At 36.8% G+C, this 13189-nt stretch overlaps 1 long non-coding RNA gene across 1 annotated transcript; it reads right to left on the bottom strand.

Annotated features, from left to right (window-relative positions):
• Positions 1–4822: 4822 nt before the first annotated feature.
• Positions 4823–12832, bottom strand: LOC145693893 (uncharacterized). The gene is made up of 2 exons (XR_014132841.1): positions 12710–12832; positions 4823–7234 (listed from the first exon to the last, which is right to left on the bottom strand). It is a non-coding gene; the product is annotated as an uncharacterized LOC145693893 (long non-coding RNA).
• Between the last annotated feature and the right edge of the window lie 357 nt (positions 12833–13189).

Genomic DNA, 13189 nt, shown 5'->3' with positions numbered 1-13189 from the left:
ATAATGAGACTTGTTCTCTAGTGTAAACTACATCCTTGTTGTAGTGGGGCACAATGGCTCAAGTGCTAGAGTACTTAACTCTCGTAGTGCTTGAACCCTGGTTCTTTCATAGCCCATGTAAGTTAGTGGTGGACATCAGTAGCGTAGCCAGGATGTGTGTTTGGGGGGGGGGGCAAGTGCTGTTATAGGTACATATAGAAAAATTACAAACAAAAAAATATATAAACATAAAAATATATAAAAAAATTACAAACACCAAAGTACCACAGTACATTGTCGGACCTCTTTGGGGGGGGGGGCGGCCCCTCCGCCCCCCCTTCCCTACGCCACTGGTGGACATCATCATCTCATGGGCATTCTCGGGCTTCTCCTGTTTCCTTCCACATTCTCATTCTATTAATAGGTTCACACTGAACTTGAAAATTAACGAAAGCCCGGGAAATGATTTAAAATATATTGAGAATCAGAAAAATTGTTATATTTCACGTAGGCCTATGAGTAAGAGGTTTTTTAAAAATTTACAAACTACTTATGCAATAATCAGCATTTATAATGAAAACTGAATATGCAAGTTGACTTGTACACTCAGTGACAAAAGTTCTTTCCGTTTGAGGAAATTAGTTTCGTAAATAACTTCAGAACAGTGTTTCTTTCAGAAACAATGTTCTGGGGAGCACACATAGTATTCCGGAGTGGCACTACTTGTACTATTCTATTTATTATTATATTATAGACATAATAATTTGGTCTCCTTCCGGAAGGCACTCTCAGAGCTCCCTGGGGGACAGTGTGCCCCCAAAACATGTCTGGAAGAAACACTGCTTCAGAATGAAAGACAATTTGAGTACAGCTTTCAGTAAATTAAAAAGGATGTAATTTTCTGTACATTCCAGCCATACCACGTTCGTTCTGGCCTACCACCGTTATTTCCAAAATAAATTTTACCAAACGGAAGGTACTTTTGTTGCTGACTGTACATTTAATATTACACTATTATATTTTGTAGTTGTACCATGTTCACAGCTTTAGTAGTAATAACTGGTTCACTTTTAGCTCATTGTTTCCACCAGTTTTGGTTACAAGATCTGGATGGTAGTTTTTTTATAAATAATTGTATATTTATAGAAAATTTATATCAACATAGTCTATTTGCTCCGAGGACAGTGGAAAATGCAATCATATTTCTCGAAAATATTCCAAAGAAACTATTACTTAAGTAATATGCTCAAGTGGTAGAGCGTTGGCTTCGCATTCGGGAGGTCGTGGGTTCGAATCCCGCTGTCGACCATCCTGACTGAGGTTTTCCAGGGTCTCTCTCAGTCCTATCAGGCAAATGCCGGGATGGTACCTACTAAACAAGCCCTGGCCGATACCTTCCCAAATCCTTTCCATTGTTATTGTTGTTGTTGGATATCTAGTATAAAATGGCCTCTTAGCTGTATCTGGTGATTGTTAAATAAATAAATTAATAAATATTAACAAACATTAAAGCTGCTCTTATAAGAAACGAAGAATACTTCAAAGAATGAAGGAGGATTCAAAAAGAAGCTTGAGGAACGCCAAATGGTTAAAACTTCAAGCTTTGAAAGAACAATAGCAAGTTAATTAAAAAAATCAAATGCTACAGAAAAAGAAAACAAATTTGTTGGTTGTGGACAGAGATAGGCTAAATTACGATGTACGAGGTGCGACACGCACACACAAACGGACGGAAGTAATAATACAGAGTACTTACATTATTGGTTCCTGTCGATGGTGTCACCTTCAAAGTAGTCTCCTTCTGCTACAACACACTTCTTCATTCGCTGCTGCCATTGTATGTAACATTCCTGGAAGTCATGTCCTGTAAGAGACTTTAATACGTTTTCCAATTTTTTCTAACCTCATTAACGGAGGTAAAATGTGCTCCTTTCAGTTCAGATTTGATTTTCGGAAGAAAAAAATCACAGGGTGCCAAATCAGGCGAGTACGACGGGTGCTCTAGCACTGCAATGTTTTTTCGAGCCAAAAATTGCTGTACGGATAGGACCTTGTGGGCCTTCACGCTCGTTATTTAACGTCAACGCATTAACGCATGTGTTCACTCTTTGTCGCTTATCTCTCGAATGGCTAGGCCAGGTGAGTCCAGTCCACTGTACTAGGTAGGGGAGGTATGGTAACAATATGCATTACGTTAATTATTTTTAGTAATAGAGTTACAATCCAGTCCTTTTGGTGTCGCACCTCATATATGCTTTTTGTTTATGTTTATGATTGTATTCAGAATACCAAAATATTGAAAATATTGTTCGTAGAAGATTATAGTTTAGTACATGTTTTATTGTACTCCTAATATAGAAAGTTTGATTTATTTTATTTATGTATTTATTTACGAACATAATCCCAGATACAGCTGAACACCATTTACAGTATCTAAGAGATAACAACATAAAATAATAATAATAATAATCAATATCTAAGTAATGAAAAAAGGTTGACAATAGATATCCATTAAGATGACGTCGTAGTGCAGAGTTATATGTAGCTTCAAAATTAAATAAATCTGTGGATGTATCTGACATTTCGTTCTTAAGTTGTGGAACAGAGAACATTGAACAATTGACAGTCTAGATCGTGCTATATGAAAAACATGTGTGTTACATGTTTATCTGTATAGAATTCGGAAATACAGTAGTGTTTCTGATTTGAGTTGACCATGTGTGAGTTTGTACAGATATTTGAGATCACTGATTTTATGACGAGTGTCAGTTAGTTGAATATTTACTGTTTGTAACAGTTCATCACACGTGTGCGAGGTACTCTAAAGCGTACTATTGCAAGTAAGAAGTTTAGAACTGACTTTAAGCGAGATACGTTTGTAGGAGCTGATAGGTGAACAGTATTCCGTCTTAGGAGAAATTGTTGCTTTGTAGAAAGTTGCTAAGGAAGAGAGGTTCCGTATTTTTGTTAATCTGTACAGAAATCCTAGAAGATGCATCGATTGCTTATGGTAATGTTTATAGTTAGTTTTATGTCAAAAGACTTAAAAATAATACAATAAAGACTTTAAAAGGAAGCTTATATTATATTTAAAATATAAAAAGACCATTGGATGGCTATGAAGATCATTCAGGCTTTTTTTCTTTTAAAAAATATCTAACCGTAAATAATAGTGTTTGTGGCGGCATCGCAGATCAGAGAAAGTTTACTTTGGTAATGGATTCTGGAAAGTCAGGGAAATCATTATGGAAATTGAAGAGTGAATCATCCATAATCATTCACTTTCACTTTTCATCCGTTTCCTTTAGAGGAAAGAGCATAATCGTAGGAGGTTTAAGAGCCTGATTTATTATTTTTCTTTTGCATGTTTTCATAAGTGAAAGGATAATGTTATTCTACATTATACAATAACGCAATGATAGATAATGTTATTCTACAACAAAAAATATGCACTTGAAGAATTTTCAGTGTTGCCATCCATAGAAAGGCAGCGACTAGAGGAACGAATTCAACTGCATTTGATTACGTATCATGTTGTCTTGGAATCCTGTTAACTACTTTTTAAATAACATTATTATTTAATTTTAATAATTGTATGTTAAAACTATTTTGTTGGTTCCAAAATAAATACTACTACTATTTAAAAGTAGTTCACAGCATACCAAAACCACATGATACGTAATCAAATGCAGTTGAGTTCATTCCACGCTTTAACTTAAATTATGGGGGAAATTTAATTCTGGCAACACTGTAATTTCTGTGGATGCCAACACTGAAAATTCTGCAGATTCATATTTTTTTGTTATAGAATAACATTATCTATGATTGTGGTAAGTTGCATTTCATTATCTCCTTTCACTTATGAATAAACAAGCAAAAGAAAAATGGTAAATTTTGTATCATTTTTAGTAAATCTGCCTATTAATTAAAGATTTCACCTTGTAAACATGGACTGAGGGAAAAACAACACAAATTCAGAAACAAAATAGATGAGATATTAGTTAAATGGAAGGAATCACTGCAGAAGCTAAAAGTCAACATTAGATACTATTCCACATTAAATGTACTCCATTCAGCATTTTATAAGTCTCAAATATGTTTGCAACAGAACATCAAGAAATAAAACGAAACAACTTTTTTTTTATTACCCAGCTTTGTGGGGTGGCTGAAAGAATAGATAGATGGGGGGAAAGCAGGCAGAGGAGAAGGCTGGCTTCGGGACGGGTATAAGGGCACAGAGGGCATCAGGTCGGGATCAACATTTAGGATTCAGGCTTCAGGACAGATATCAAGAACCCCAGCGTCAGGTCAGACAGAAGCACAAGCGCCCAACAAGACAGACAGATAATATGTCGTGGTAAGGCTTCTTCTTCTTTCTTCTTCGTCAAAAGAACTGAAAAAGAAACACTAACTGTTTGTGGATGTGAGAACAGAGGCGTTCGTGAGGAAAGTTACACCGCTAAAAATAACGCTTTTTCCCTTGAAAGTAAAAGAAGAAATCTTTTTAAGTACTAATTGTAGTATACAACAATTAATAATTAGTACTTTTATTCTTTTAGTCTCAAGCGATAAAATTAACTTATAGCAGTGTGACTTTCCTCACGAGCCACCTCTGTGTTGAATGATGTTTGTGTGCAATCTGTTGACATAAAAGTACTGTACGTGATCCTTATCAACAAAAACACACAGAAGGAATAAAGGATTTAGCTTTCAAGATTGAGAATCTCGTCATCCAAAGTGTATCCAAGACCCAAGAAAATGGAGAATACTACACAAAAGTCCAGTCGAGTGTCACTATCACCATATTGAATCTTCTGCTAGAAGATTAGTATGAAAGGATGTGTATTGAGGTCAAAAGTCTTGAGTAGATATTAAGGGAAGAGAAAACATTAAAAATTAAGGCATGGCACTCACAAAATCACTAGAGACGCCGGTAGATACAACGACTGTAATATGAAATACTGCAAAAAGATAAAAGATTCGGGTGGAAGGAAACTGGAGACGTGTGGTCGGTGATTTGGGTTATGATGATGATGATGATGATGGTGATGGTGGAGGGAAGGGTAATGATTAATTAATTAAATTATTTATTTATTTATTTAACTTTTTATTTATATTTCTTATCTACTATACCTTATCTATTTAAGTAATTTATTTCTTTATTTAATTTATTTATTTATATTTTTTGTTTATTTATTTCACCACACTGTCTCCACCCTTTCACCTCCCCTTCATCCCACTTATCTTCCTCGTTCTGCTATTTTACATTACAGCCATTGTATTCATTGGGTTCTTTCGAGTGATTTTGTCCGTGGGACATGTCCACTATTCAATATTTCCTCATACCTGGATACTATCTAAACTTTTACCTGATAGCACGTTCTCCCAGCACAACATTCTAGTAGAATATGCAATATGGTTAACAGTGATATTTTTTGCTTCATTTCTTCACTCTATTCTACATTCTGATAGAGAGATGCCCTAATGGAACTGTGGAAAAGGAAACAAACAATATTGATCAGAGAAGCGAGTACTTGTTATCATAGTGTGTGAAAGAAGAAATAATAGAACAAACGTAGGTTGCGTAACCAATGATTGTTATGATAGAGAGATATATTATGAAGAAGTAAAGATTGTTGGATATAGAGAAAGGCGGGCGAAGACATATTGAACACCCATTTGAAGCAAGCAGAGGAATTATCCGAAGATGGTCAGCCATTGTGTACAAGTCTGTAAATGCTACATACTTACCCATCTGGATCGCTGCGCGTGGTCCCTCGCCGCATCTGTGTGTGTGGTGATGAGGAGTGTAGGCGTTTGGATGTGCGTACGTGTATATGTTGTGTATATCCGGCCGTCAAGCCAAACACCCACACCCCCATCCTCCCTTCTTCCAAGGCCCCCTCAACCCATCCGTCTGCCCGTCTCCCCCTTTCCGGACCGTCTGCCCAGCGGCCCAAACACCCGTCCTGTCCGCCAGTCTACTCCCCTGCCTGCCCATCCAGTCACCACCAATCTTCCTAGAGATCCACGGAAGATTGGTGGTAGACATACCCCATCCATCTATTGATCCAGCCACCCCACTTAATTAAAGCTTCCCCCGATTTTTATTAATTTGTCTTTTCTTTTCTTTTTGTTTTTCTTTCTTTTTTCAACATATATACATTGTCAGAGTACGTGATGACACCATTTCTAATATCTGCTACAATCCAGAAGAGAAGACAGTCGTGAAGTTTCAGATGATTTGATGAGAGCAAATACGTTGTACTCAGCATATGTGACATCATCTCGGCTACCAGTAGTAATTTGCTGCTTATCACAAGGAAGATCCATATTTCAAACGTCCTGGATATATGTTTGTGTACTTGTTTGCATATTTTCTGTGCCAAGTTTTAAAAGAGTTGTCTTATTTTGAAGTGCCTTCATCTGGATGACAATGTAAAATTACTCGAAATGGTAATCCATAAAATGTTAATGGAAAATATGTACACAAAAGTATCTTTGTTTATGTAGAATCCACATTGCAACCATTTGGACTGTGACGCTCCATAGTCCTCTTGTTGATCTTCAGCATCATGTGTGATCGTTTTGATTCCAAAGGCAAAACACTTAACTGAGTTTTGGTTATTTCTTGGAAGTAAAACACTAGAAATGCAAGTTAGTTGATTACAAATGTTAAACAAATAATAGGTTTGCTATTCGCAATGTGATTCAGTCCTTATCTGAAGCCATCTAAAGCGATTTGTAGCTTTTCAATAGTGAGTAACATATTGCAGACATGAAATAAGTTTGACAAATTTCTCAAAACCAGAAATATTGCTCCATAAGTTTCAATCTGCATGACAGACAGTACAGAATCACTGGTAAAATGTAAGTGTGAAAAATACATTTAACTGTCTTTGCTGAATATCATATTCATGAACACTTTGGTCAGTAATCCATATCATATTTAGGTGCGACACTGTATCATGTGGAACACTATAGTTCGGTTATTATGGTTCATATCTGCTTTTTTCACACTTGGTCAACTAGACTGAATAAAAGATAGTGCATTTTGATTTGATATTGAAACCATTTTCTTCTTTCTCCATTCACATTATATAATATTTCAGTCCCTACGGAGGAAAGCTTCTTCAGTGAAAGGTAAGAACTAGTTCAGTAGAAATGTTGTCTGGTGGTTGAAGCTGGTCTTCAATTAAGCAGAACACTTATCTCGAGGGAACACTTTTATCCAATAAGTGATGCCTCTGGTTGCCTGTTTAGAAAGAGAGATTTCTTAAGATCTTTAAAATAATACTTAAACAAATTGAAACTACAGAAAGAATCACTATTTTTTAAATTTTTCGATATATATACTATGAAATTATGTTGTTTAAAATTTCTCAAAAGAAAACAAGAATATCTGTCAGCGATGGTGACGAAGGAAGATAATTATATTGGGTCATTAAGTAGGACATCATTTCAATATCTTTCAATATCATATCAATATCATTTCAATATCAATTTACTCAATGAAATTAAATTAAAGAGGAATGATTACAGGTTACAAATTAAATCAACCTCCGCGCTATAGGTTATGAAGGTTATTCTTGATCAGATGGCGTATCATACATTCAATTGGATAATGTGCAGGCAGCACACCGATTCCAAACATCAGCATTTTTGGCATTGCAGATAGATGTTTGCTATCTCGTAAATCAGGTACTTTTCCATTTGCATGTTGAAACTTGTTCGGATCGAAATTACAAACTTAAAAGTTTTTTTTTTTTGAGGGGAGGGGTTAGAAAGTCCACAGAATTCCAGTTTTCCAAGTTTTCGAGTAGGTTATAGACTTTTGTGCATAAACGTATCAGTCAGACTTTCTCGTGGACAGGGGCGGATCCAGGACCGACTTCTGGGGGGGTTGCTATACTGCTACTTTTAAGGGCTCCAAACTTTGGGATGTATATATATATATATATATATATATATATATATATATATATATATATATATATATATATATATATATATATATATATATATATATAATAAAGTTTTCTCTTCTGGGGGGCGATCGCCCCGATCGATCGCTCCCCCTGGATCCGCCCCTGCTTGTGGAGTATAAATCATCAGTTCTTTCCTTATGGTGTGGAGGTTGTCAGTGTTAGATTCGAACACCTGTTAAATAAAATATTTACTAGGCTTACTACTCCCGAAATAAAACCCTACATTAATTTACTAAACCCTAAGATTCAATTTCCTTAAAATGAACTCAGGCGCTTTTGTTAACATTTTCTAAGTTAATATTTCATTAATAGTTGTACAATGTGGCATAGGGTAATTTTTCATGTTCAACCAGTTCCATCGGTTACTTCAGGGTTCCCACCAACGTAGAAAGCCTGAAAAAGTCTAGGAATTTCACGGAAAGTTCAAGAAACCTGGAAATTGAAGATAATTTAAAGCACGGATTTTTACTTCTCAAAATGCATTTCTCTTTGCTACTTACCACGCTATTTGGTAGGGAATAGTTTATAAAATAAATTAATTTGTTTTGCAAACCGGGAAAAGTGAGGGAACTCGTGCTCGGCAAATAAGTAGAAACACTGTGAAGCCGCATGTTCCACTTCGAGTGAAGTAAAAATTGAATTTAAGGAAGGGGTAGATTTAGGACTTTACTCACAAAGGGATTCTACTCAAGAATTTTTTTAGTTTGCACTACATTAAATTATGTTTTGAGTGTTTAATTCTTAATTTTCTTTTACAGTCCAGTAACTGTTAACAAACACCCGCGTTTCCCGGATGCAATCCCTGTATTTTGTATTTCGTCAGCAAGAAATTTCCTAATTTATTTCTGTTAAGTTCCATTCCATTAAGTTTAACTTTCAATACCTTTTGTGTATTAGCACTACAGTTGGAGGCAGTTGAAAATATTTTTATGAAGGAAAGTTTGAGCCTGCTTCAGTACCGATAAGTAATGCATACTTAAACTAGTTTAGTGCACGTGTCGGAAAATCTAGCCTGCATAAATATGGGAAGTAGAGTTGCCAACTAGCCCTTATGTTACCGGCAAACCGGTATTTTTGTCAGACTCAACAATACGTTTCAAGATTTAAAATACAATTATTCTTTAACTCTTTTGGGGATTATGAACGGGTGCTGGTAACTTTATTTTTCAGAGTTGGTGACCCTAAGTGGTACAGAACGGCTGCGTCCGTTCGTCTTTTTGGTTAGCTGTCGACAGGTATCAAATTAGAATCTGTATGGTATAACAAGAAGCGGTTTTCTGGAATCCATTCAGCGTCCCAATAATATGTGGCGGGTTTAATGTTGATCACCGTAGAGGGAAAAGAGGAAGATATATCAAGAAGTGGTTTCCTGCAATAAATTCAGCGTCCCAAGATAGATTCTATCTCCATCCTTATCTCTCTAGTAATACCGGAAATGGTAGAAATTCAAGACTTCTTTCGGTTTCAATATTCATCCCTATAGAGCAAGACTAATAAGAGACAGCAAGAAATGGAAAGAGACAAGCACAGGGTCACGTCGTTACCATCAATGTCTTGTACGTTAGGAAGTGTCATAGTGGACCTACTTTTCGTCATACTGCAGCCATTTTTCATGACTCGTGAGCACTCGACTAAATATGGGTGTTTTGCAATACCGAGACAGCAACGACAAGGAGGTTGTCACTCGTTGTTCCTTGTTGGCTGTTGACAATGTATGGGGCACATACTTGCTCAACTTGTGCGCTTTCCTTTGCGGTGCAGATGAAGTATGACTTTCTTTTCCTTGGAAACCTAGGAACGTTCGACAAATTCACTAGATGTCTAACTGCTTTCCTTGTCTATGGCTGCATTTAGAGCCTTGTCATCCAACACTTGTGATCGCCCACCGCAGAGTTCATCACAAAGATTCAGATCTCCCAACCTGTACGTTTGGATTCAATGCCTGACGGTGCGTTCGTTCATGGCATCATCTCTAAATACCTGGCGAATTCAACTGCTCGATGCGGCTATTGACAAGACCTCGTTAAAGCCATACAGCAAACAACCCTGAACGAGCTATTTCTGTACCGGTATTTCTCCTCAATACTGAATGAGCTCTGTGCGCTCAACTACCTAATAGGTGAGCCAGGTCACTAGTTACACTAAATTCTCATCGCTTTTCCGCCTCGTAACTAACTTCTTTTCCTCTTTGTGAACGTTTATCAAATGAGATGTCAGAAGTGACAAGATTGTTTTTGGTTACCTTGAACTTATAGGTGTCGCTAGCAAGAGGATGTCGCAAAAGAGGACGCCGTGATATGAAACAGATTGAGGAAGCTTGCTCTATTGCAAGCGGAAATAGTAGAAATTACTACCACTTCCGATTTGAATATAGATCACCGTAAACCAAAAACGGCAAGAAATAGCAAACATTTGCTTTTTATGGATTCAGCGTTGTAAGAATAAGCTTAATGTCAGTTGCTATTTTTCTTCTGAAGCCGTAGGTAGTAAACTTTAACACAAGTTACGAGTTTAGTACTGGCTCCTATATACACTCATATGCACAACTATAAAATACTGTGGAATTGCATAAAACTGTTGTTGAAAAGAGTAGTAAATTCGTTGAATTTATCCCAAGATGAGTTATTGACTGCTACACACCGTTCCCGACATATACAGCATGCACACAGCCGTAATGTTGACCTTATTGCTAATGCATGTATTGGGAGAATGGTGCAAAGAAATCATATTGATAATATAAGTGGAAGAATCGTGGCACAACTGAAGAAGGTCAGACCCAGTTTCAAGTGTTGCGTGAACTTGGTGTCCCACCAAATATCATCTTAAGGTTCTACTGACGATTGTGGATGAAACATCTCTCGTCAAGGCGGATGAGGCTATCCAAGAAGTACCACTACTCAAGAGAAGCGTTTATTATGTCTAACAACCAGGCGAAATAGACATAGCACCGCTTCAGATCTCGGTAGGGATCTTGCAACTGCTACAGATATTACCGTTTCAAGGTTTACAGCGTACAGATTGCTAGCTGAGGTTCACCTGTATGCCACACGACCAGCAAGGCGTGTTTCATTGGCCCTACTGCAAAGAAGAGCGTATTTGAATTGATGTAGTGAACATCCAGCACCATGGAGTAATAATAGAATCATGAATCCAGGAATAATGGAGTCATGTCCGGTTCACAAATGAATCCCAGTTGATTCTCGATGTGAATTCATCTGGGGAGAGAATGAAATACGCTTCCTTGAACCTATGGAGGAACCATAGTGTGAGGTGGATCATCCTAGAGTCTTGCACACCCCTGCATGTCTTCCCACGTGATTGGGATGAATCTTGGACATAGTATGTTAGTCTGTTTCGGGGTACAGTTGACCATGATTTCGTTCTAAAGGATAATAATGTATATTCTCATTGAGCTGGAATAACATATGAGTATTTTGAGACTCACGATATTAGATGATTCGATTGATTCAGTCGATCACCAGACTTACGTGGGACACGCTTGATAGGCGAATTTCACGTCGCTCTAAGATTCATTCACAAGCCCAAGAAGGCACTAACCCAACAACGGGAAATCATCCCCAACCACGTATTGGTAACCCTGACATCAGCATGTAATTATGTTGTGCAGCAAGTTTTGCACTGCGAGATCACACACACTATTTATGTCCCTGCATGTAAGTCTATTTTTTTTTTTCGTTTAGTATCATATGCGTATATTTACTGATTTTCATGCGCCTGTGCAGTTTCGTTCCTGTTGTCCATTATGTGGCTTTTCTTACTCTGTTTTCAGTCTATTACCATTAGGAATTCCATCTTTCACCAATATACAACTGGTTTTTCGTTTTCTTCGTACGATATATCCTGCAGCCACATTATTAACTTCTGCACATGAGTGTAATAATAAATCGCAAGAATAGGTTCAGTCTCTGACGTGAGCTATCTATTTCCGGTTTCAGTGCTGAATTCTCATAGTTTGGAAGTTACAGTAGAATCACAACGTGGAACAACTAATTTGTTTTCTTTAGTGTAATCATACACAGGAAGTGTTCTAGTTTTTATTTAAAACTCTACTAACCCTAAAATAAAACATTGTTATTTTCTTTTGACAGGGTGCGTGATCTTCGAGTGATCCTTTCTATATAACAAACATAATTTAGAGAAAAATGCAGAACAGCTAGTCACTGAATTATACAAGTTTGCCACATGTATTCTCGACTGCAACAAATATTAAAAGGGATAAATCTTTTAGTCCATATTTTCTTTTAGTCCATTATTGAATCAGTTTCCATCAAAAGTTGTTGTACAAAAACGAGTTATGGGAGCATTCCTTCTAGTCTTTCCTGAGTGCTGAGCTTGATGGTTGGCTGAAATGCGTGAGGTAAAACTGAAATAAGAAATCCTAGTTCAGCTACTTGAGAGAACTTGGCAACGTAGGAAAATGGAAAAGAAATTAAACTTTCAGCGTTCCACCATTTTGCATTTTATATTAAAGGAGATGGATGATGGAAAACTTTGAGAAAACTCATAACGTTGTCCACCAGAAACTCACACTGCCTGGAATCGATCCAGAGAATCCTCCAACTATAGCTGAACGCTCTATCATTGACTCCGTCTCCGTAGGGAGGTGAAGTTAAGCGATTGGGTGATGGATTCTAGTGGCTGTGTCGCATTTTCCTTTAAATTTCTCATCTACTTTGATAAATAGAAGTTATTCTAGTTTTGTTTGACAAGAAATAACTCACCAAAAATGCTGCCGTGACATCGCACGAGACCCCATGGTCTCAAACAGGTTGTGGCAGACAAAAAAAGGAACCAGAACGTGCAAGATTACTATCTATTTGTCAGATTACTTCATGTATCAGAGGATCTGTAACGAAGAACAAAGAAACAAGTATTAAAACACAATTAATAATAAAATATTTCAGACTACAAGAATAAACCGTTAGTAATATATGAAGTAGTGTTGGGAAAGATAACTCAGTGTAGTTAATAATAAAAAAAAAAAAAAAAAAAGAAATACGAAGTTTGCTTTCTAGTAGCGCTTTCTCCAATTGATTTATTTTGGGAGTTATTTTCATTTTCTTCTTGAAGCGAATACAAATGTTAGAGAGCTCTCCTCTCTCTCACCTTTTGCACCTATTTCAAAATCGAAGAGTACTGTCGTAATTTCACTGTGCAATTTTATCTATGCTTATAATATACCGTACTATAAGTGATAATAG

This window comes from Thermobia domestica, chromosome 9 (assembly GCF_964235325.1).
Source record: "Thermobia domestica chromosome 9, izTheDome1.hap1.1, whole genome shotgun sequence".
NCBI lineage: Eukaryota > Metazoa > Arthropoda > Insecta > Zygentoma > Lepismatidae > Thermobia > Thermobia domestica.
The sequence above is the reverse complement of the archived record's forward strand: the minus strand, read 5'-3'. Positions and strand labels throughout refer to the sequence as shown.